This window comes from Thermobia domestica, chromosome 4, assembly GCF_964235325.1.
Source record: "Thermobia domestica chromosome 4, izTheDome1.hap1.1, whole genome shotgun sequence".
Classification (NCBI taxonomy): Eukaryota; Metazoa; Arthropoda; class Insecta; order Zygentoma; family Lepismatidae; genus Thermobia; species Thermobia domestica.
The window spans coordinates 156,962,204-156,985,499 of NC_137457.1; the positions used below are offsets into that span (position 1 = coordinate 156,962,204).

Below are 23,296 nucleotides of genomic sequence, written 5' to 3' on the forward strand. Positions count from 1 at the left end.
TGAATAAGCTTTAGGACCTGATAAATTTGATTACTTAATCGCATTTTGAGTAAGTCCACTTTATAGAGAATAATTTATAGAATTAAAATACATTTGATTATTAAATAAATGCAATATTATTGTTGATATAAAATAATATATATATATATATATATATATATATATATATATATATACGAGAGCTATTCGACAAGTAATGTAACCTTATACGTATAAATATGCAACGGTAAAGGTTTCTTTCTTGAATTGTAACTAGTTCAAGAAGTACTCGTCAGGAACCATACATACTTTGATATTATATATATCCGTATATATATATTGAAATCTCTTATATTTTTATATCTTAATTTTGGGCAAGGCTGCTTAAACGTAGACAATCTGTCCTGTTGAAGAAGAAGAAACGAATTTATATGTTATTGATTTAACTTTAAAAAATAAGATTTAATCTCAATAGTTGAAATATATGTTGGTTTCATAGGTGTAATCTGCATTTATAGCTTTTATAACAGCAGATGGTCGTTTATTAAAAAACGTTGCTATGACAAGAGTAGGAAAAAAGTATGATTAATAAAGTTCAGTGAGAAGGAATAAAATGTATTAATCACACAAGTTTACGTGTCTAATTTAATGTATTTCGATCGTGTTGATGTATCCAAAAATATACGAACTGGGGGCTGAAATGTAACATGCAAAGTAACAGCTTATAATTGTTATATCGTTACACCCTTGCCATTACTTTCCTTATCCAGACTTTCGTTCCATATAATCGGTGCGAATTTATCCTGTCGTCCTATTTTCCCATTCGAAATCCCCTAATAGAATTTTCATTTGGTAACGCGGAAGTTGGTCACATATCCGTTCCACTTCTTCGTAAAAACTGTCATTTACATAGTCATCCTTATCTCAAGTTGGGGCATGTACATTTAAAACCACAATATCACACCACTGTTCGTTAAGAGGAATAAAAGAAAGTCTGTCGGTAACAAATTCAACCCGTTTAATTGCTGATAATATTCGCTTGTGAACGAAAATCTTTGTTCCTAACATGAGATTTTTATTTCCTGCCCCGTAAAAGAGCGTAAAATTTCCGGAATTCACAGATCCATTTCCTTTCCACCTAACTTAATGAATTCCAGATAAGGAGAATGTGTTTGTTTATCTTGTTCCACAATTTTTCGCCTCCGGCTAAAATTAAGTCAGCCGGAATCGCATCTACAATCAGATATTTGTGTTTCTTGAATGTCTTTGTAGCGCTTTGTACTTCTATTCGGTTGGCTTCTGGAATATACGGTTCTGCGGTAGGTATATCCTTTTCTCCACGTACACTAGTTTTTGGTTGCGTGTTCAGCAAATCGTCAAAGAAATCCGATGTTATCCGTACCAGTGATAACTGTTCCATCAGATTTCTTTAATATATAAACAAGAGGTTGATAGGCTTTCTTAAAGTCGTTGATTTCCTTATACATGTCCCGGATGTTTTTATTTTTACTATTACTTTCAACATCCTTAATTTTAAGTTTCAAAACATTGCGTTTGTTTTTTCTAAGAGTTTTGGAAGTTTTCCGCCTGATATCTGCGAATTTTTTTCTAGTTTTTTCTTTCGGATTTTGTAGCCAGCATAATTTTGCCTGTTTTCTCTTCTCTGCTAGTTTTATGCATTCCCGGTCGAACCATGGCTTTTTCCTACGTATTTCCGCGTGTCCCAATTTTTCTTTTGCTGAAATTGTAATGTTATCTCTAATTTCATTCCAAGTATCCTCAACACTAGTGCACTCCGAATCTTCTAAAACCGAGAATCTATTCAAAACTTCAATCTGTTATTCCTCTCTTTCCTGGCTCTCTTCTAATTTCTTTAAATTAAATCCCTCCGTTTTCGGGAATAGAATATTACCCATATTCAACGATAATCACTCTCGTATTGTCGCTGGTACCAGGTAGTGATCAGTGTCACAATGAGCCCCTCTAAACGACCGGACATCAATTATGCTAGATTGCCTTCTTCTATCTACTAATTGATTATGTGTTTTTTCCGTCTGGTGATGTCCAAGTGTATTTTTAAAATCGCGATGTGGGAATTTTTTACTCTTCACGAATAGGTTTTTGGAAGTTCACGAGTCTAACACTGTTGTCAATAATTTCCTTATGCAGACTTTCGTTCCCTGTAATCGGTTTCAAAATATACTTTCGTCCTACCATAGGATTGAAATCCCCTAATAGATTTTTCATACGCTATCGCGGGAGTTGGTCAAATATCCGTTCCACTTCTTAAAAAAAGTGTCTTTTACATCGTCATCCTTATCTTCAGTTGGAGCATATACATTTAAAACAATAATATCACACCACCGTCCCTTAAGAGTAATAAAAGGAAGTCTGTCAGTAACAAATACAACCCGTTTAATTGCTGGTAAAATTCGTTTTTGAACGTAAAACCCTGTTCCTAATTGGTGATTTTTATTTCCTTCCTCGTAAAAGAACATAAAATTTCCGAAATTAACAGATCCAATTTCCTTCCCACCTAACTTCCTGAAATTATACTAGGTCCATCCTGTATTTCTCTAACTCACTCGTTGTGGATTTTAACGCGCCTGCCCTATAAAGACTTGTAATATTCCATGTTCCAAATCTCATGTCGGTTTTCATTTCCTGAGGTCGTGCCAAGTTATCAGTCCTTGTCCGTGGCTTTCGTGAATATTTTTGAACAAGTGTCTTTTTTTTACAGGATGAGGTTGTTAGTCTTACCCAAACCCGCAAGCTGGAGATCCACTCTTAATGATCTGTCCGCGGCTGCTTATTCAGTATATTCGCAGCTAACCTCTACATCTAAAAGCCTTCTTCTTGACCCGGAACCTAAGGACGCGCCATGGCGTAGTGAAAGGAACCCATGTTACACGGAATTATTACATTATGTTGATTATTTAGAGATCTTAACAAAATAATTTAATTATAGAGTAGAATTTAAAGTTTACACTATATACTGTTTCAAACATATTGAGGAACATATAATTTGTGCACTTTATGATAAGATCAAGTAACAGTGTTTATATTTTATATTGAATATTTCAACAACTCTGACTTTATAAATATAACATCGTTACGGAGAAAATTAACAATTGGAGTACACTTTCCGTATTAAGACTTTCGTTTTAATTCTAGACAGGTCATTTTGTTCATTTTTTGAATCAAAATTGCCTTCTTGAAGACAATGTTTGTTCTAGCTTAAATATAACTTTTGCTTGTACAATTGTGTAGTCCATAGGAGATATGATGTAATCAGTTTCCAACTTCATGGTATGTGATCATGTATTTTTAATTGCTATTATCATGACCAGTGAATTGCATTCACTCTTATTAAATTTGTCGAAATTTGGGAGGCTTTCATCATATTGAATTACAGCCACATTCCACATCCTAGTAACAATTTTCTACTTTAATACTGTCTATTAAAAGTGTATCTCAGTACAAAGTGTATATCTCATTTATACCTTATTTCCTGAGTACATTTCATTTAAAACTGACATTGAAACAAGAACGTTGGTACTTCTTCAGTTATTTTTCAGCATCAAGGTTATATAAAACGTAGACTTACATATTAAGATCGAAGTCAACCTTGTATAGTATTCATCGGTCGTCAAACTCAGCCGCATAGGCGACTGAGCTAACCACTACAACAATGTACAAAGCTTTTGAGCATAAGATTCTCATGTCGTATTTAACTGCTAAAGCTGCAAACTTAAAGCTTCGTCAGTACACAATATTTACCACGTAATATACCACAAAGAAACGGATTTTGGAATTGCCAGATGGAAGCGAAGAATACCGGTGGAAATTATCTTATTAAGATATGTATATTTTCGGAATCTATTAAACAGAAGTTATCCAATTTGGTATATGAACATCTCATTTAAAATAAAATAAGTTTTGGTACTTTTAAATATTATCTCCCGATAAATATTTCGAATATAAAGTCATCCTCCAAAACATGAATTAGTCTTGTAAGACATAAGACGGTATAACTTCAGTTTATAATTTAAAAATTTGACTTTGAAATTTATCTTTGAAATAGCAAACAACCAATACAAGAGTAATATTTCTCAAGGAAATATCCTATCAAGTTTTGGGTATAAAGGCATCTTACAAACAGCCTGTAGGATTGTTAAGAAAGCAGACCATATAATAATAACTTATAAAGTAAGATTATACTTTGTCCTTGAAGTATGCAACAACGGGCAAGGGGTAGAAATTCTCTAGGAATATATTACCTAACATCAAATTACGGATATACAATCAACTTGCACAAAATCAGAGTTTGCTTTAAAAGACAACAGGGATTAGTATCAATTTATAAGGTAACATTTGATTTTGTCTTTGAGGTAACCATCAACTGACAGCAAAGTTTACGAATATAAATATAAATATACAAATAATTAGTTTGATACAATATATCACAAAATTCAGCTATATAAACTTGAGGAAATGCATGAAAATGGTTGATTCTTCGTCTAGTAGCAATTGCAAGAGTTTGGTGAGAGGAGAATGATTACAAAAGGAAGATTTCGTCAAAAGCTTTTCTCGGGGAGAGAGTTCCTAGCATCGCTGCTTCGTTACATCTATGCACAGCCATACGTATTCTTTGTATAAGATAGGATGAATCTCGGGTGTCGCCTGTGTTAAGAGTTATGCGGTATCCAACTTCATTAATGATGTTTAGATGTTTTTACCTCAGTAGCCACAAGTTTCAATGCCTATGGTGACGAAGTGGTATTTGTCTAAGAGGTTCTTATATTTTCGTATCTTTTCATATTCTCTGCGAGTACAACTGTCCCAGTTTTTGTGGAAGATGAAGGAAGATTTGAGGAGGCTGGGGTGTCGGTACAAGTGAACTCCCATATTAAAGCATTCCCTCGTTTAAAGACACCAAAGAGATTCCGTCAGGTCTCTTGCCATCAGAGCGTCTACAACCCATTGGCTCTCTCACGGAAGGCGTTCCAGAGGAGATGAGGGCTCTCATAATGAGATCGTTAACAGTGGTGTGTCGAGAGTATCTGTCAGCACTGTGAACACATGATAGGCCATGTATACCATTCTTATACACTAAACTTCCGCAAGCAGGGCATTGGTGCTGTTGACAGACATCTGCTCCCAAACGTGACGCGTGAGCGATTCGAAAACTTTCGTCGGGAAGACGTAGCCTTAGGGATGAAGATGGGATAGCTTGTAGCCAGGCATCTGCTTCAGGGAAAGAATTAGCAAGAAGACGTGCCTTATGTTCAGGATTGGTGGAGGACTGATGAATAGAAGCTAATCTAAAGTCTGTGAGAGGAGAAGATTGAAAACTTCTCTTGCCAATATCAGGTAGATCGAGTTCGACGCACAATATCCAATTCCAGATATAATCATTTATCTCAGCTTCTGAATCCTTAAGGATATCCTGGCAAGAAGAGAAGTGATCAAAGCATAGAGCTATACATGGATGAAAGGAAAGATGGAGTAGCCAAGTCAAGGGCTCGACGAATTCCTAGACCTCCGTGATCCACTGGGAAGATGCTTGTAGACATGAGATATCTGTGAGAGGGCAGTTGAGAAGAGATTCTAGCCCAAGTCGGATGCATTCATGGTATTGTTCCAAAAGATTTGTCTCTGGCCAGGATGGAAAACTACGAAGGAAATATAACAGTCCAGGAATGGCTAATGATGCCCGTAGGAGATAAAAAGCTGAGTGGGTAGATATATCAGACAGGCGAGTGAAGAAGAGATATAATTTCTTACCAATATCTTTGAAGATCAAACTTGTCAAGGTACTGGTGTTCCCACATCTTGACTATTGCGACTCAGTCTATTCTGATCTAACAGAAAATCAATCAAAGCGCTTGCAAAGAGTCCAAAATGCCTGCATTAGATTTATTTTCAATATAACTTACAGGGAACATCTCACATCTTTTTATAAAAAACTGTCATGGCTGACGGTAGCTGGAAGAAGAAATTTACATAATCTTACCCTATTGTACAAAATACTGACTACGTCAGAACCATCGTATCTAGCCCGTAGATTTTCATATTTATCTGACTTTCATACTAGAAGCACAAGATCACAAGATAATTTCTTGCTCTCCATACCCAGTCACAATTCTGATTCATACTCAAAATCCTTCACAGTAAGTACTACACGCCTCTGGAACAGTTTACCTCAATTAACACACAACGTTTCCACAGTTGCCAAATTTAAAAAATCTGTAAATTCCCTTCTCTTAAGTAAAGATAAGGATACTGGTAGCACATGAGGCATCTTCGTTTTACCAGACTATTAATAACCCACATATGAACACACAACCAATAGGTAACCTATGCTAATTTGTACAGCTTATATATTCATACTTCTTTTACCGCTATAGGCAATATGCAATTTAGGTTTTCTCCATGTTATTTTGTTTCCTCTATTGTATGTTATTTTCAATTTTTGTTTTTGAAGTGTTTAACCATTTTTTTTTATTTTAAGTAGTATATTCTCTTTTTATGTGGTTCAGTACTTTTCTTATTGCAATTGTTAATATTTTCTATATATTGGTGCTTTTTTTAAAAAATATATATATATATATACATAATGTATGCACGTGGTTAAGTGCTCGGAGAAGGCTGCAGAGCCTTAACTTCGCCACGTAAAAGAAGTCATAAATAAATAAATAAATAAAATAAATAATTTAGATGTGTTGTACAATAAAAAATGCGTCAAGTATCAGTGTGTAGCGCTGCACCTAAAAGGGAGACTTTGGCGGATGATATAATTTAAATACCAGGTGCAAGTTCGTTGAAAACGGAGTAAAGGGTGTTAGCCTGTTCGTTTGAGACTCCCAGTAAAACGGACCTCACATTTGCAGAAATTCAGGTGTAATCCAATGTCACGAAATTGAGTACGAATCTTTGATAAAGCTTCGAGGAGATCCTCCTTGTCTCTAGCTATAGTCCCATCTTCGAGGTACCAAATGTTTAACTCTGTATTGATATTGCTGACAATAGATTAAAGTGTTAAAGCAAATAAAGCAGGTCCTAGGGGCTTGCTTTGTTGAACACCTTGCTGGGAGAGTATGATAGCTTCAGCAAATATATATGTCTAGGTTGTTAGCACTCATGTGTGAAATCCTATACATAAGGGTAATTCGTTTTTACAGCTGTAAGCATAGAGTCAAGGTTGATTTCGCTGAATGCATTCCGGAAATCTAGTTTCAAGGAAATTTCCTACGAAAATATTACCCCCAATCAAATTTTCGGATAGAAAGCATTCTCAACCACAGTAAGTGTGTCTGTTAAGAGCTAATGTAACATTTACAATCTAACGTTTGACGTTGTCGAAAAAGTAACCAAAAACCTACAAGGGGTACGAATTTCTAGGGAAATATTATCCTATATCAAAATTTTCGGAAATAAAAAATCTTGCCTAAAGTGAGTACCTCTGATAAGAAATAACAGGGAGTAGCATCAATTTATAACGCAACATTTTACAATGCCTTTGAAGTAACCAGGAACGGACAGAAATGCAATAATTTCCTAGGGAATTATTACCTCGATAGAAACTTCGGATTTGAAGCCATCTTGCACAAGTGACTGCGTCTGTTAAGAGATATTGTGGAGTGACAGCAATGTATAATGTAACATTTGAGTTTGTTTTTGAAGTAACCAGAAGCCGACTGGGAAGTAATAGTTTCCTGGAGAACTATTAGCCCCATCAAATCTTAGGATAAAAGCGATCTTGCCCAAAGTGACTGCGCCACTTTAGAAATCCTACGGAGTTGTATCAACTTATAATGCAATATTTGAGTTTGTTTTTGAAGTCACCAGAAACGACAGGGAGGTAATAATTTGACAGAAAATTATTATCCCCTACCAAATCTTCTCTCTCAAAGCGATTATGACTACTAGTCTGCTGCGCTAGCACGCTCACGAGAACCGACAGCAAGTAGTCTTTCATTTCTGCTATGTATGATACGTGGCGAGAAACGGATAACTTCAGCCAATCAGAACAGTGTATTTAGCTCCTATGGCTAGGGTTGAGCGTGATTAAAAATATGCATTTTGGACAATGACGAGGCTTTCTGATACAGGTTTGTTTGTTACAATGTAGTTAACAATTGTAGAGGGAAAGTGGGAGATTTTTCAAATTTTTCACCTATAATCGGAAGTTAAAATTTTCTGTGGCTGGTTGCATTGCAACAAATTTCAAAATAAACTTTGATACACCACTAATATAACGTAGAAGTATAAGGATGATAACTAATAAACTAAGTATGTGATTTAAATAATATCATTCTATGTAAATAAGAAACAAAAAGCAACTATCTTTTCATTTAGAGAACATGGTCTACGGTAAACATCAACCGTACTTCCCCTAATTATTGAAGCAATACTTCCTATGCTGTGTTTAATACGGCAAAAACGAGGCTTTCATATACTGGTACATTTGTTCCAATGTAGACAATAACAGAGAATGGAAAATATAAAGTGGAAAATGATATATTTTCTGAATTTTTCCTCTAAAAACGGAATTCAAGTTTTCTATTGCAACAGGATCTACCAAACTGACAGGAACTACGTTAAAATAAATTGAGGTACACTATTAGTATATCCTTCAAGTATCATGTCGATATCTAAGAAATGAAACTTCATATAATAAAAAAATGATTATTGTATACTGCAAAGTAACAAAAATTAAGCTTTAGAACCTATATTCGTATTTATCGTGCGTCCCTTAATTACCTGTTTCTAACGATTTGTACTTGCTCTTGATCAGCAAGGATTCATCTTTGACTGACGTAAGTTGATTTGCGTTCGTAATTTTATGTACGGATTTCTAAAAATAAACATTGAAACGTCGATTTTTTACAGATAATTTTAATATTCCTGTTTGGCAACACTGATTGTCAGTGGTCAAGTTAGTCTAACTAAGACGCAACGTGTCCATATGCGGTATATATCTGACATGTCCTAAGTAGATATGTAAAACGATGGAACTTATAGTGGAAAACCAAAAAAGGAAATTTGGAATTCACAAGTTAGGTATATTGGGATCAAATTTAAAAAGAAAATTCTCCGCTCAGAAAGGAAAAATTTACACCAAAATAAACTATGGTACAACCATACTTGGAATAGAAAAACATCTCGCTATCTTAACTACTGTTCACACAGCAGCGGATTAAGTAAGTGAACACCCCTCATGTGTCACTTTGGTCATTATGTACAGGTCGAAGCATAGAAAATGTTACAAACGTTTAAGTTCAACTTCGGAACAAACTCGTGCGAAGTGTGCTTATGCATTCGGAAATACACTTTTCATCGACTAGGTGCTTAAGGTATTCAACCCAACTCACCCCCGCCTACAACTCTAATTGTCTAAAGCGGCGTAAGTACTCTTTCTATTGAGACCGAAAAAACAGGAATCAGATTACAAGGTTTATCGCTCTAAAACCGTCTCTATCATTTGTTTGTTCTGAAATGCCTTTCTAGACCCTGAATAAAACAAAACGTAACAAAATGATCCCATAGCTTCATAAACATCTTTAATTGCATTCTTTCCCTTCTCCAAAGGCTATATATAACATCAAACTCGGAAGATGCTTCTTGTTAATTCTGCGGAAATTGTTAATCATGGCAATAGTTTTTTGTGTTTGACAAAGTCGCTATGCGGGGGAAAAGTTTTAAAAGCTACTGAAAGAAATGAGTGTTATTCATTTCTTGTCACTAATTACAAGCAAGTGTTCCAGTTGGAGGCATTTGGGCTGGACAGAAGTATGTAATTGCCCCCTTAGAGCTTGAGAAATACATATTGATTGATCAAGGCATAGTAATATAATAAAAAGAAGTTCGATCCCACCTAACGACAAGTAACTTTGTTGTGGACAAACTCTGCGAGAGTGGATTGTCCCGTTTCCTGCCACTTTTTTATTTCACCATTTTCTTCATTGCTCATCGTCAGGGTCTCCTTTATCATCCTCGTATAATCGTGGTACGAAAAATTTAAAGATTTCAGTTACTTTTTTAATAATAAAGAATGAAACTATTATGATAGCGGAGAATCTCTACTTACCTCATCCCGAACAAGGACAAAATCTAAAGTGACGCTGCATTTAAAAACACATTTATATAGTTACGATAGCACATTGCTAGAACGCTTACATTTGATTTGAAGGTTTGATCCCAAGCCATAAGAGTTCATGGACGCCATTGAGAGAGAGAGATTCAAATATGAAGACAGAAAGGAATGATTTACACATATAAGTTTATAACTGGAGAGAAAAAGATTGGAGAGCATCCATATTATGATGAAAATTGTGACTCTGTGAAACAGAAAGACAGATTTCGACCTGTGATGATCACATTAGGCAGTTGTTGAATTAAGATGGAGAATTTTTTAGAGCATCAGATGATTACGAAGGTAGAGAAACATCTAAGGTGAGGAGAATTAAGAATTTAAAAATCTTTATCTTCCTAGCCGGGTTTCGAACCACGAACCTTTCACTTATCGATACATGACTTTATCCACTCAGCCACGAAGAACGCTACGTAGCCTTTCACACAGTTTTCCTTTACCTACTAGAATGGGATTTTCCAATCGTAGACTCGATGTTTGGGACACAGACCTCTTCTAGCTTAGTTATAGGGTGTATAACCCTTTGGGGATCTTATCGTACATTTTGAACGATACGCATTTTTCATCGTACATTGCGTTATTTCTCTTCTATTTGAACTTTTTCGTCCGGTTTTTTTTGTTTTTCATGTCCAGATACACTGTAGAAGACATTACGTACGGTTTCAGACCGTCCTGCGTCCAGACATAGGAGGGACATAGGAGGAAATTTTGCACAAACATTCATTCCACCGAGTAGTATTTACCAGATTTTTTGTTCCGATGTCAGTGCTAAAACAGGGGGGAACCAGAGGGGCGAAGGGTTGAAAAAAGGGATATTTTTACCCAAAAAATCCCGTTTTTCAGGATTTTCCCGCCTCACACACATGATGGAGACACGCGAGCCATACCGTCTTAAAGGCCGTTCCATTCTAAAGAGAATGACGGTCGAATTATTATTCTAGGGTAATTAGGGACGTCTCAGTGATTTTTTTCAAAATATACTCCTGTATAGGGTAACATGGGGAATTTTCTGAATTTTTTTTTGGCGGGCTTATTTTTGCACCTAGAAGATTGAAATTGTGAACAAACATTAGTCCACCGAGTAGCATTTAACAGATTTTTTTAGATTTCTGCGTTAAAACGGGGGGTCCAGAGGGGCTAAAAGTTGAAAAAAGGGAAATTTAGACCAAAAATCCCTTTTTTCAGGAATTTCCCGCCTTAGATACATGATGGAGACATGTGAATGGTACCGCCTGAAAGGCAGTTCAATTCAGAAGAGAATACGGGCGACGCATGTCCCTAGGGTAATTAGGGATGTCTCAGGAAATATTTTCCCTGAGATCATAGTGTTTTGTGGTAATTTGGGGCATTGTGGGAATTTTTGATAAAATTTCTCCCGCCCTTACTATTCAAGATAGAAACTGGAAATGTAGTGCACGCATTTAGTTTACCAAGTACTATTTATCAGATTTTTTGGGGTCCTCTGCGTTCACACAGGGGGGCAGGGAGGGCCAAAGTTGGACAAAAAAATTCCCCTCAAAATTTTCCCTTCGACATCAATTTTCCCTCTCCTGGTATATGGTATGGGCATGCAAGTGGTACCATTTGAAAGCCAGCTCTATTCTGAAGAGAATGAGGTATGAACCATGATACTAGCATAAATAGTGACGATGCAGTAGCTGCTTGACTGAAAGTCTAAAAAATAGCCCAAAAAGCCAAGATCCTATAAGGCTTCTCCGTTGTTCAGTAACTCTTTTTAAGTCAGTAAAATTTATTCTTATTGTGTTGATTTGGTCATACTTGATAGAACTATATGGCAAAATAGTGACAAATACGCTGCCTCGTTGTCTGTTACATAAAAATTTAATGCAAATGGTTCCAACTTAGATGGTCTTAGGTTCAAATCTCGACCAGTCTTATTGACTTTTTTTCTACCAACGCTCATACTGTGTAATCAAGAAACTCAATTTTGAAGTAAATGTAGTCACAGCTAGATTGAGACGGAATTATATTCAAATGGGATATTGGTTATTGCATGCTTTTCTTTAACTTACGAAGTTTCAATGTTGATATTAAATTCTACTTAAATAATTATTTTCCCTACGTCATATCATGTTGAATTTATAACGAGAGTATGTCGATAGCAAAAATCCTATTTTTACTGTAATATATGTAACTTGCAAATTTATGCAAATTTATAACTTGAAAATGAGTAGGTTCACGTTGTTGCTTGACAGATGAGGGTTTAGTGAATGGTGTTTCTTCCCTGATGATCCTAGGTTCGAATTTCGTCAATTCTTGTTTCTTTCTTATCTTGTAGTTACACTTAGTTTTATACATTGAGGTCTTCAAGCTTGAATCAAATATAGTATCAGCCAGTGAATTAATTGTAGTTGACATTCTTTTCAAATGTGACACGTTAATACATGTCTTTTGTTGGTTTTAAATATATACCTTTGAAAATAATACTACATACAGCTTTGTAAATTGTAAATTGTAAATTCAGTAATTTATTTCACTAGCTGTTATTGTATTTGCTTCAACTTTCAGAACCTGGAATGCATAAACTAAGTGTAGCTAAAAGAAAGAAATAGCAAGAATGCACGAGATTTGAACTCAGGAACACCAACATTTTTTTAAATTCTTTATTAACAGTTCTATCACATGTACATTGGACAGTTATAAAAGCAATACAAGAGCGAATTGATTAAAAAAAACTGGTTATAAAGCTGAAAAGTTTACAGAATTGTTATGGAGCTAAGACAAAAAAATAATTTGCGAAGTGTTGTTTATACTGCACATTCATTTGCTGCAAATGGTACCTTAAATAAGACTAATACACATCGACATGATATGGTCGATGTGTGGTGAGCACATAAAGAAGCGTAGATGCAGCGAGCCAGACTACGCTGTTATTTTTTGCTTTAGGAAAATAGTTAAAATCTGGATATATCAGAACATCAGTAGCAGTAATATGAGATGGTGAAGAATGACAAATCTTACTTATGAGTGTACTAAATTTGTTCCATATATGTTGAATCTCTGTACAATATTGTAAGCGATGCTCAAGAGTATCTATATTATGACAGTAGTCACACAGATTACAAGACACTATACCGAGCTGATATAGTCTGTCTGGCGTTTCGTATTTATTATTAACGATAAAATACCAAAGAGATCGTTGCTGGGTAGTTAAAAAGGGAGCATTAATATTTTGCCAAATATAATTCCAATGAAGTTGTGATTCTTTCAATTGAATGTGGGGCGTGACGATATGTTGCGTTCTGAGATAATGTCGGTAGAGTGCTTTGACAGGCATTAACTCAATTTGTGCTCGTTCAATTAATGCATAAGCGATATCTAAGATGGGTTCACACAAGTGTGGGAATTTAATTCCCCAAGGAAAAATATGAATCGGAGCTTCAAGGTCAATGCAACCTAAACATGCGGAGAGAACAGATGACGACACACTGACCCTATCGTTCGTAAACAATTCAATGCTTCTTTTCAGCAGTAGTGATTTTGCCTGGAGGGCTATGTTTACATAAGCTACGCCACCCTGAGCTGGTAAAAGCTCAAGTTGATCACGTGCAATTTTCAACAGCTTGTGTTTCCACAGAAAGAACAAAGCGTGACTGTTGAGGAAGTTATATGTTTTTGTGGGAAGAGGGAAAATCTGACAGAAATACCACAAAAGACTCAATGCTTTTTGTTTGAGAAATGAATTCCTACTGATTATGTTCATATTGCAATGCTTATGCTGTATTAAAATACCACGTATTTTGTTTGCAATTATGTCAGAATTGTAGTGAATGGTTTGTTTGGTGTTATTGAACCATTCAATACCTAGGATTTTAACTGAGTCAGCAATCCTATAGTGCGAACTGTATGTAGTCAGGTATTCGGGGTGTATACATAGTAGTTTTGTTTTGTCTTTATTTAAAATCGCTCCAGAAATTTGTTGATACCTGTGTAAAAGGCTCTGAATATCTTCTAAGGTAGAAATACTGTTAACATAGAAATGAACGTCATCAAGATAACTTGCTACAGAAATGGAAGCTTGATAAACTTGTATGCCAGTGAGTCTGGTTTGTGCCGCGTATATGAGAGGTGCAACCGAGAAACTCAATAAAAGGCTCGACATGCTATCAACTTGAAGAATACCATTACAGAAAGGAATGACACAAGTGAGACTACAATTGAGTTTTAATTTAGTTGTCCTGTTATGATATACTCCTTGGAGCATGGACAAAAAGGCGCCATTGAAACCAAATTTTTGTAGAACTTTAAAAAGATACTCGTGTGATACCCTATCAAAAGCTTTCGAGAAATCGGTAGATAAAATAGCAACGGGCGTAGGAGAGGCAGTCTCATGATAGGCTATAAAATCTCTTATGTTAGCTAAGGCTTCATGAATTAAAGAATGTTGCCCATGTCCATATGTACAGGAACTTAATAACTCTCCCACATATTGTTTCATACGAAGCGCGAGACATCGTGTTAAAATTTTTAAGTCCACACTTAAAAGGCTGATAGGACGATAATTGTCTATGAAGTTAGAGTTAGGCAGTTTAGGGATTAATACAGTAATACCCGTGGATAGAGATTCCCCTAAGGTACAGGTATCTCGATATTCATTGAAGAGGTCCGTAAGAAACGGGGCAAGAATATCAATGAAAGTAATATAAAATTCTAATGGTAAAGAGTCAATACTAGTAGATTTACCACGTTTCCTTAATTGAATTGATCTCTTGACTTCATCAAGTGTGAAGGGACTGTTGAGATACTCTTGAGCATTTACATCTAGGTTTAGAGGAATAAAGTCCAAAAGAGATTCATCTTCATTATGTATATTAGGTTTTGTATACAATTGCTTATAATACTGAACAAATTGGGGAAGTACCTGCGAACCTTCATAAATTTGGCCATCCTTGCCCTTAATAGAAGAAATTAACTTTTGTTTGCCTCTGAGTCGTTCTTTGTGAATTTGCACGATGTTAGATTGTTCCGTGTCATCGGCCTGGACAAGTTTGCTTCTAACAAAAAATCCGGGCATGCGTTGTTTATGCAACGACAATAAATGCGCTTTGATTTCTTGAATTTGAGGCCTGACCGGACGGCCTCGTAATTGTTCTTGCATGTATTCTTTGAGAAGACTAGAGTAATAGATGTATTGAGTATTGTATGCCTGGGTCCGTTGAATACAATATTGTTTACTTATGGATCGAAATCTAGGTTTAATTCGCTTGTCCCAAAAATACATAAGTTTGCCCTGATAGCGTGATATTAACGGAAACAAGATCCGCCATTCCTCTCGAATTAAATGCTGATACTCAGGGTCCATAAGTATAGAGGTGTTAAAATACCAAAGGGGACTACTTCTCAAAAATTTGGATACTGGTAGGGTTATCCTCATAATTAGAGCATAGTGATCACTGAAGCAAACAGGTTCGAGTTTAATATTGCGCACTTGTGCAACAAGTGAGCTGCTTATGTAAAAACGGTCCAAGCGACTAGAGGATTGTGAAGTATGAAATGAGTGACCCGGTTCAGCGGGTCGAAAATGACGCCACACATCCACTAAATCATACGTATTTACTATGCGCTGGAGTTCGGGAGAAAAGTTAAAGTTCGGAGTCTGGTCAATGGGTTGTAAAACGGAATTAAACTCTCCACCTAATATACAAGGGTGAGTACCATTAAATAGAGCCTCAGCAAGGTCAGTGTTGAAGAAATCTTGGCGCTCTCTCTTGTTATGAGAACCAGAGGGGACATAAATATTACATAGTTTGATGCGTTCGAGCATACCAAGGGAGATTCGTTCATTTCGGTAATCATTAATTGTCTTAAAAGCTAGATCACTACGATAGATAATTGCTGTACCTAGCCCATTCTCTGTAAAACGAGAATAGCATGTATGATTGGAAAGAGAACCATATTCTGGAAGGGCCACTTCTTGAGCGAACAACACATCAATATCTGCTTTGTAAATTAAATCTCTTAACGCTTCTCGTTTAACAGGACAAGTAAATCCATTTAGGTTAATGGTGGCAAAACTAAAACTATAAATAAACAAAAAGAAAGTGAAACGAAGTAGTAAACACTGCATAAAGGGCTGAAAATGATACCACAATAATACAAAGAAGTTAATTACAAATCTTCCCCAACAGGGGTACCAGCTTTCAACTTTTTCAAAGTGGCCCGTGTTCGTGCACCTAAAACAGGTGTAACATCTGAAGAACGACCTCCTTTAGAAGTTTTTGAAACTCCAGTAACAGTTGCCTTTAATTTGGAAAGTTTACGTTTTCCATATACAGGGGCACTAAGATCGGATTCACTGGCGGAATCACTTGTGAATGATTGCACATTCCGGTCACGAGTGTTATTCGAGTCGGCTACCAATGGCACAACAGACTGATTATCGTGGTCCAAGGGAGCACTAGAATCCATTTGTAAATCCTTTACTGACTGTTGGTCACCTACCTGAGTTAGTTGTCCTTCCTTGAGAATTTCTTGGACCTTACATTCAGAAGTAGACTGAGGTACTGCAGTAGATTCCAGAGGGGCAATAACTTCCGGGTCAGTAGTACGATCTTCTTCCATTTGTAGGTCGGGGCGAATGACGGGATCGTGGGATGTTTCAGGTGCTGGAAGTCATGACTTGAAGAAATACCAGGGTGAGCAGAAGTGAGCAGAGGAAATTCCGTATAGTTATCAGTATGCAGAGACACCTTTTCATGTGGGAGATTATAAGGGGTACGAAGCGGTTGCAGTGGAGAACTGCGAACTGGCGGGTGAACTTTGAAGGCCGGACCTTTTTTTCGGGGGCATTCTTGAACAAAATGGTCTTGTGAATTGCACAACGCGCAAGTTTGGATTTGACCGGAATAACTACAGAAGAGGCGCAAACCACACACAGTAATAAATGAAGGAATATTTTGTTAACCTTCATTTTAATTAATTTACGTCCAGTACGGGTGACATAGACATGATCCGCAGAATACTGTTCGTCTAGGATTGACTGTATTTCACCATACTGAGAAAACACTCGTGTTAACTGTTGATTACTAAGTTCCATGGGGCACAAAGACACCTTAACGACGGTAATACTGTTGTCAGCGAGATCAATAAGAAGTAAATATTCCTTGTCACTATCGGTGAATTTCACTTCACCATGAGTAGAAGATAGAATTCCTTCACACAGAACCTTGTTGACTAACTTAATATACAGTTGTTTCTTGATATAGTCCAGTTCAATGCTGTGTATTTGATCTATGGTTAATTTAAACGTGTTTCGGATCCATTCATGGACAAAAATTGTAGAAGGCTTTTGACTTACTTGACCAAAATTTATAGGTAAGGTATTTTCACGTAAACAACTCATGTCGAAATTTCGTCGTAGAACGACCACAAAATCACTCGAAGAAATAAATATATGAAGAGCTAGAAGACACTAATAAATTCAATATCCCACTAAGATAATCGCACAGTACACAAACTTAAATCGACTCGTCGTGTGTTACAACACTAACAGCGAGCGAGAGACGATGTGAATAGCACGAAGTCTCACGAACGTATGATCTAATATGCCATGACGTAAGCATCACTATTTGTTATAAATACTCATAAATACTCATAATATAAATAAGTTATAAATACTCATCCAAATGATACCATTATGAGAATGTGTATTAACTTCTTTGCTCTTTTTTCTCTTTAAAAACGTAACATATTTAAGACAAATTGGTTTATTTTCCATTAGAAATTCGAAAAAGATTATTTGTGCTTGGGTATATTGTCTTCTTCATTATACATTTCTACCCATACAACTCAATTCACACAAGAGTAAAAGAACTCTCACTGCCTTAGAAAATATTCCTAAACAGTAAAACTCCATCATGCACCCTGAAAGGTGGCGTAAGTAAATGGAGCGCGGTACGGGAGGCTCAGGTCAGATGGGAGCCCATTAAAGTTTCGTAATTCCTCTATGTAAATTTTTAAAATATAATTTAACACGTTTTCTCAATGTCTATAATGGGCACTACTTCAGTCTTAGAACAAAAGGAAGTTGTAAAGGAACTGTAGAATGTAAACTCTACTCAAAACTTATAACACCTTTTTGCTGCAACAACTTTAACGGACAGTAATAAACGAAAGCATTGCGTGAAATGTCAACTTAGGTTGAATTAGCTGAATTTTTACTCTTAGATGACTGTCATTCCTTATAGTGTTCCGTATAACAGGAAAAGTGGTATAGTGTTCCGTATTTGTTTTTACGACTACTCATTTATAACTGTATCTCACTTTTCCTGTTAAGCCAACAGGAACTAAGCGAGCATTTAGTTAACTAAACGCCAAGAGACCTATATTCATAGCACAATGGTGCAGTTCACATTGCGCTGTTTGGCAATCCTCAACTTGGAAAAGGAAAAAAGAAGCATCCACATTGGCATTTAAAAGCAGTTACGAATTCCTCTTCGAAAAAGATCGCGTGCACAGTTGTTTTTCAGACTGTAATTTATAGGTATATTTAAAAATGAAAAATATTTTTTTTTGGTTTTACGTCCCAGGCTTATGCGGGCTAGGCTAAAGGAGACGGTGATGATCAGTACTGAATGGAATGGTGGAAGAAACTGGAGAACACCGAGGAAACACACGCACACGGTGTTTGTCCACTACAAAACTTACTTGGCGAGAGCAGGGGTTGAATCCAGAAACCTGTGCACCAGAGGTGAACGCTCTACAACTGACAGGTGTACTTAAGATAGATATACTTAAGTTGGTTGAAGATTTCCGAACAGTTCCTTTGGCATTCGTTTGAATACATTGGGAGAGAAAAGTGGTAAAGCACAGATACTGGTGTAACATCCGTACCTATTAGGTATATGAAATAGAATGTATATGTAACTTTAACTAAGAGGTAGAAAATAATTTCCTCCTGACTGTCGTAGTTGTGCAAATATTCAGCATGATATGACGTATTGAAATGAACTGCATTAAGGTAGTAAAATTTAATATCAAAGTTTAAACATCGTAAGTGAAAGAAAAGCGTCATCCACATCATCACAGGTATTTTGCAATTACTTGCAGGTCACTTGCCTCTGCTGAGAAGCTTGAATGCTCCACGTAGTAGAAATCTTTAGTAGGGTGGTAAAAGACACCGATAGTTGTTTACTCATGATAAGAGATAACAGATATCTACTGTTTAACTATGGATAAGCTTGATACGTAGTATGTTTCACAACCAGGAAGCTGATGAAATTGAGTTAGGTTTTCTTTCCTGGATGTAGTTTTTTCCTTCAGGAACACACCGGATGAACCCAGGCCCCATGACCCGCAGGGCCCATACGAACAGCATGTGATAAATCTAAAATAGCCGCTGAAGACTGCCCCTGGTTTCCAAGGGCCAGCTATAGAAAATGACCTACCCCCTTCTCCTGAATGAATTAAAAATGAAATTATATTTATGTTAAATATTATTTTTATTCTTTCATATCTTTTAATATCTTGTAATTATTACTCGAAACAGGTGTGAGAAGTGAAAAAGCTCCTACTTAAAAAAGGGACCATGCTTTTCAGTGACACGCCGGATGACTCCCCAGGGGCCATACGAACAGTGTGTGAGTAATTTAAAATAGCCCCCTGACCCTTCATTGCTTTTTTATTGGTCTGTAATATGTAAAATATTACTCGATGTTAAAATAACCTATACAGAAGAATTTATGATTATGTAAGGAAACCAGGGGCCATATTCTTTGTTAAACATTGTTAAAGATGGGACGTAAATTTTTATTCATGCGGGACTTCATCATTTATTGGTTCGTAACTTTTATTCTTTCGTTTTCATTAAAGAAAACTCGGCGGAATTATATTCCGAGAAGACGTCGTATACGGAGTAGCTACATATACAGAGCGTTGTTTTCGTACATCCATCACCTACGAACTGAAGGCATGAACAGAAGTTTCCGCGTGTACTGAAATTGGGCAGATACAATTGTGCATCCTTGCGAATTGACTAAACGAACTGAAATGAGTTTAGAGAAAGAGATATGGTCACGGTATACTGACGTCATACAGCTATTGTACTGGCGTGACTGATTTTTATTCTGAATGACCACGAGAGGATGAAATCATATACATAACTGCGTTGTTTTTATTTGACTGACTGATATCTGAGTGATATCATGATGACATTTCTCATGCAAACATACTGATCATTTGCACGTTAAGATTAAGGGATTTGCAATACTGATACTGAATTTGAAAAGTAAGGTCCTCCTCCTCTGGTACACGAAACTTTACAACAGATCACGAACGAACGAAAAAATATTTTGCAACTTTTGATGACCCATGAAATGATGTATTGGCCGTTGTAAATAAATCAAAGTATAAAGAGATTAATGCCCTCAGATATATATGCTCAATGTTGCAAGCATGGTCTATGTATAGACTTGAAAACTTCTTGTGTGTAAACGAAAAAAAAATATTTAATGTTTTTGATCTAATTTAAATTTCCTAATAGTATTTTAAAAGCACAATACGTACAGTAAATGCAATAAATGATTTCTTAACCAAGCCAAAGTTAAAAGTGCAGTGACATACGTAGAAAAAATGCACGACAATATTAAAATAAATGTCCATAAATCCCTTGAATTCCCCCTTACCCTATTGTTATTATTACTGAGTTAGTGCATTCGTGTGTGTGTTCTAAAATTTTGACTACTTTTCTATATTGAAGAAAACGTAAGTTATTTCTAATAGTGAAGATGACTATAATATTAATATATGTGATTGACTATTTAGCACTTTTGAAGAGTAAGGCTATGTAAGAGGTGACCTACAGCTTAACGTTGAGTCAAAACTCCACGCCAAGAATTGAACTGGGGTTTTCACAAGAAAGATTGGAGTAATAATAATAATAATAATAATAATAATAATAATAATAATAATAATAATAATAATAATAATAATAATAATAATAATAATAATAATAATAATAATAGTAATAACAATAATAAATTCATGGGTACAGTTAGCATAGGGTGTCCATGGTTGAACAAATGTATTTGTGAACGTTTTAAAAATCGCTTTTAACTTTAGTTGGATCGTATGCCAGAACATACTCCTAAGAAAAACAACGCTGCGAACTTTGTATATAATTTGTTTAGTTTTGTAAGACAGTCGCGTACTCTCACTCGCTAACGCGCCTTCGTAATTGCATATTGAAAATTGGTATTACAAGGCAGTACCCTACCCACTATTGTTGACACGCCTCCGGGAATACTGCATAATAAATTGACCGGACAAATTGGTTATGGTTTTATTAATTCGTCATGTTTGTATTGATTTACATGCGCACAGTAATAATAATAAAAAATCCACGGGTGCAGTTAGCATAGGTTGTCCACGGTTTTATTCAAGCGTAATGTTTTTGGCTGATTTATTTGCGCACACGGCAATTTATTTTACGGATTGTATTTTTCAGTCGTTCGCTTCATTAAATTATTTCCCGCATAATTATTCGCACACATTGTGTAGTGATTATTTTATTCGATAATGATATTTATAATAACACTCGTTGTTAATGTGAAGAAGTCGTAAGAACAGCTACGCAGAACCTAACCTTTACTTCCGCGGAAATATTCTACAATTTAAATGGTTGCCCGCCCACAATCCTGCGCGCTCGCTCAGCAATTTTAATTGCTACGCTTTTTATTTTTATTCTTGTTCGATCACTTCATATTTTTATATTCTTCTAATAAATTACTCGGACGGTAACCGGTACACTAGTGATTTGTGAATATTCTGTGCTTCCGTTTAAAAGTACAATTGAAGGTAGTTACGATAAAACTTTGCGTTTAACAGCACGAGTGTAATGTGAATGTGTAGTATTTTTCCTGCCTTGATTTATTTTGAATTACAAATATATATATGCACAATACTTCCTATAAGGATTTGCGCTACTTTACGCAAGTTTACAATGCAACAGCTTTGAATTTAGGATGCTTTAATTAAATTTGTAATGTAGCCTCTATGGATATGCGCCAGTTTAGGCAAATTGAAATGTAAGCTATAGGGATTTAGGGTAGTTGATACGAAGTATACAATGCAATGCAACCGCTTTGGATTTGCGATACTTTACGCAAATTTGTAATGTAACCTCTAGAATATTTATACGGGTTTACGCAAATTGAAATGTAACCTATAGGTATTTACGGTGCTTTATACGCTAACTACAATGCAGCCCATCTTAATTGATTTTAGTACGCAGTATTTTGTTAATCTCGCTTACTCACAGACAACTTAGCGACATATTAGTACCTTACTAAGGAAGATTTTTAAAACATGGGTTAATCATAGACAAGTTAGGGGAATCTTTCGACATATTTTGAAAACAATAAAGAAAATATTGTGGGGTCGCGTACAGACTATATTAAAACGCTTATGAAATGAGCACACTGCAAGGGATGAACCACTTTCTACATGTGCTAGAGTGTACTGAGTATTTTTTGCAATTGTCCGTTAGGGAAAGCACTTATTGGAGGGTTGCGTGGAAACATGTATGAACTTGTCGGTATTTATGACGCAATGCTATATATATATATAAACACGTTACATGGTTTTGATATCATTTTATTATACGCCGTCAACGTAACTTGTTGAATACAAGTGTTGTCTATCCTTAACTTATTTTAAAATAAGTATTATTAGTACTAGTACTCAATCGAAAACATAGAATTTAGTGAATAGTCTAAATATATTATTCCTGTTTTACATTGTGCTAATTTTTACCGACAAATAAAAAACCTGCAGTGGCAGAAGAAAAGTAACGAGGCCTGCCAAATATCATCCCCGATTTTGGAGTTTAATCTTCTGATGAACAACTACCAATCAAAAAAGGTGTGTATTTTATATTTTTATACTTGCTAATACTTCATTATTCAATTAATATTAAAGAACAGAGAGAGACTTTTTAATTATAGAAACTGAATATTCGTTTTCCATATCATTATAATCTTACTATAGCTTAAAATTATTGATTACTTTCGTTCTAACATTAATATTTGTTGACTCTTCCTTTGCATACCAATATAATTGAACTGAAGATTTAAAATTATTGATTTGTCTTTATTGTGTGAAACTGATATATTAAACTGAACTTGATAACTCAAAATAGTTTTT

The 23,296-nt window shown here is 35.7% G+C and overlaps 1 long non-coding RNA gene across 1 annotated transcript in view; it reads right to left on the reverse strand.

Moving 5' to 3' along the window:
• Positions 1 to 23,296, reverse strand: part of LOC145683389 (uncharacterized) — a 241,635-nt gene that overhangs the window by 168,039 nt on the left and 50,300 nt on the right. The gene's annotated exons all lie outside the window — the stretch shown is intronic.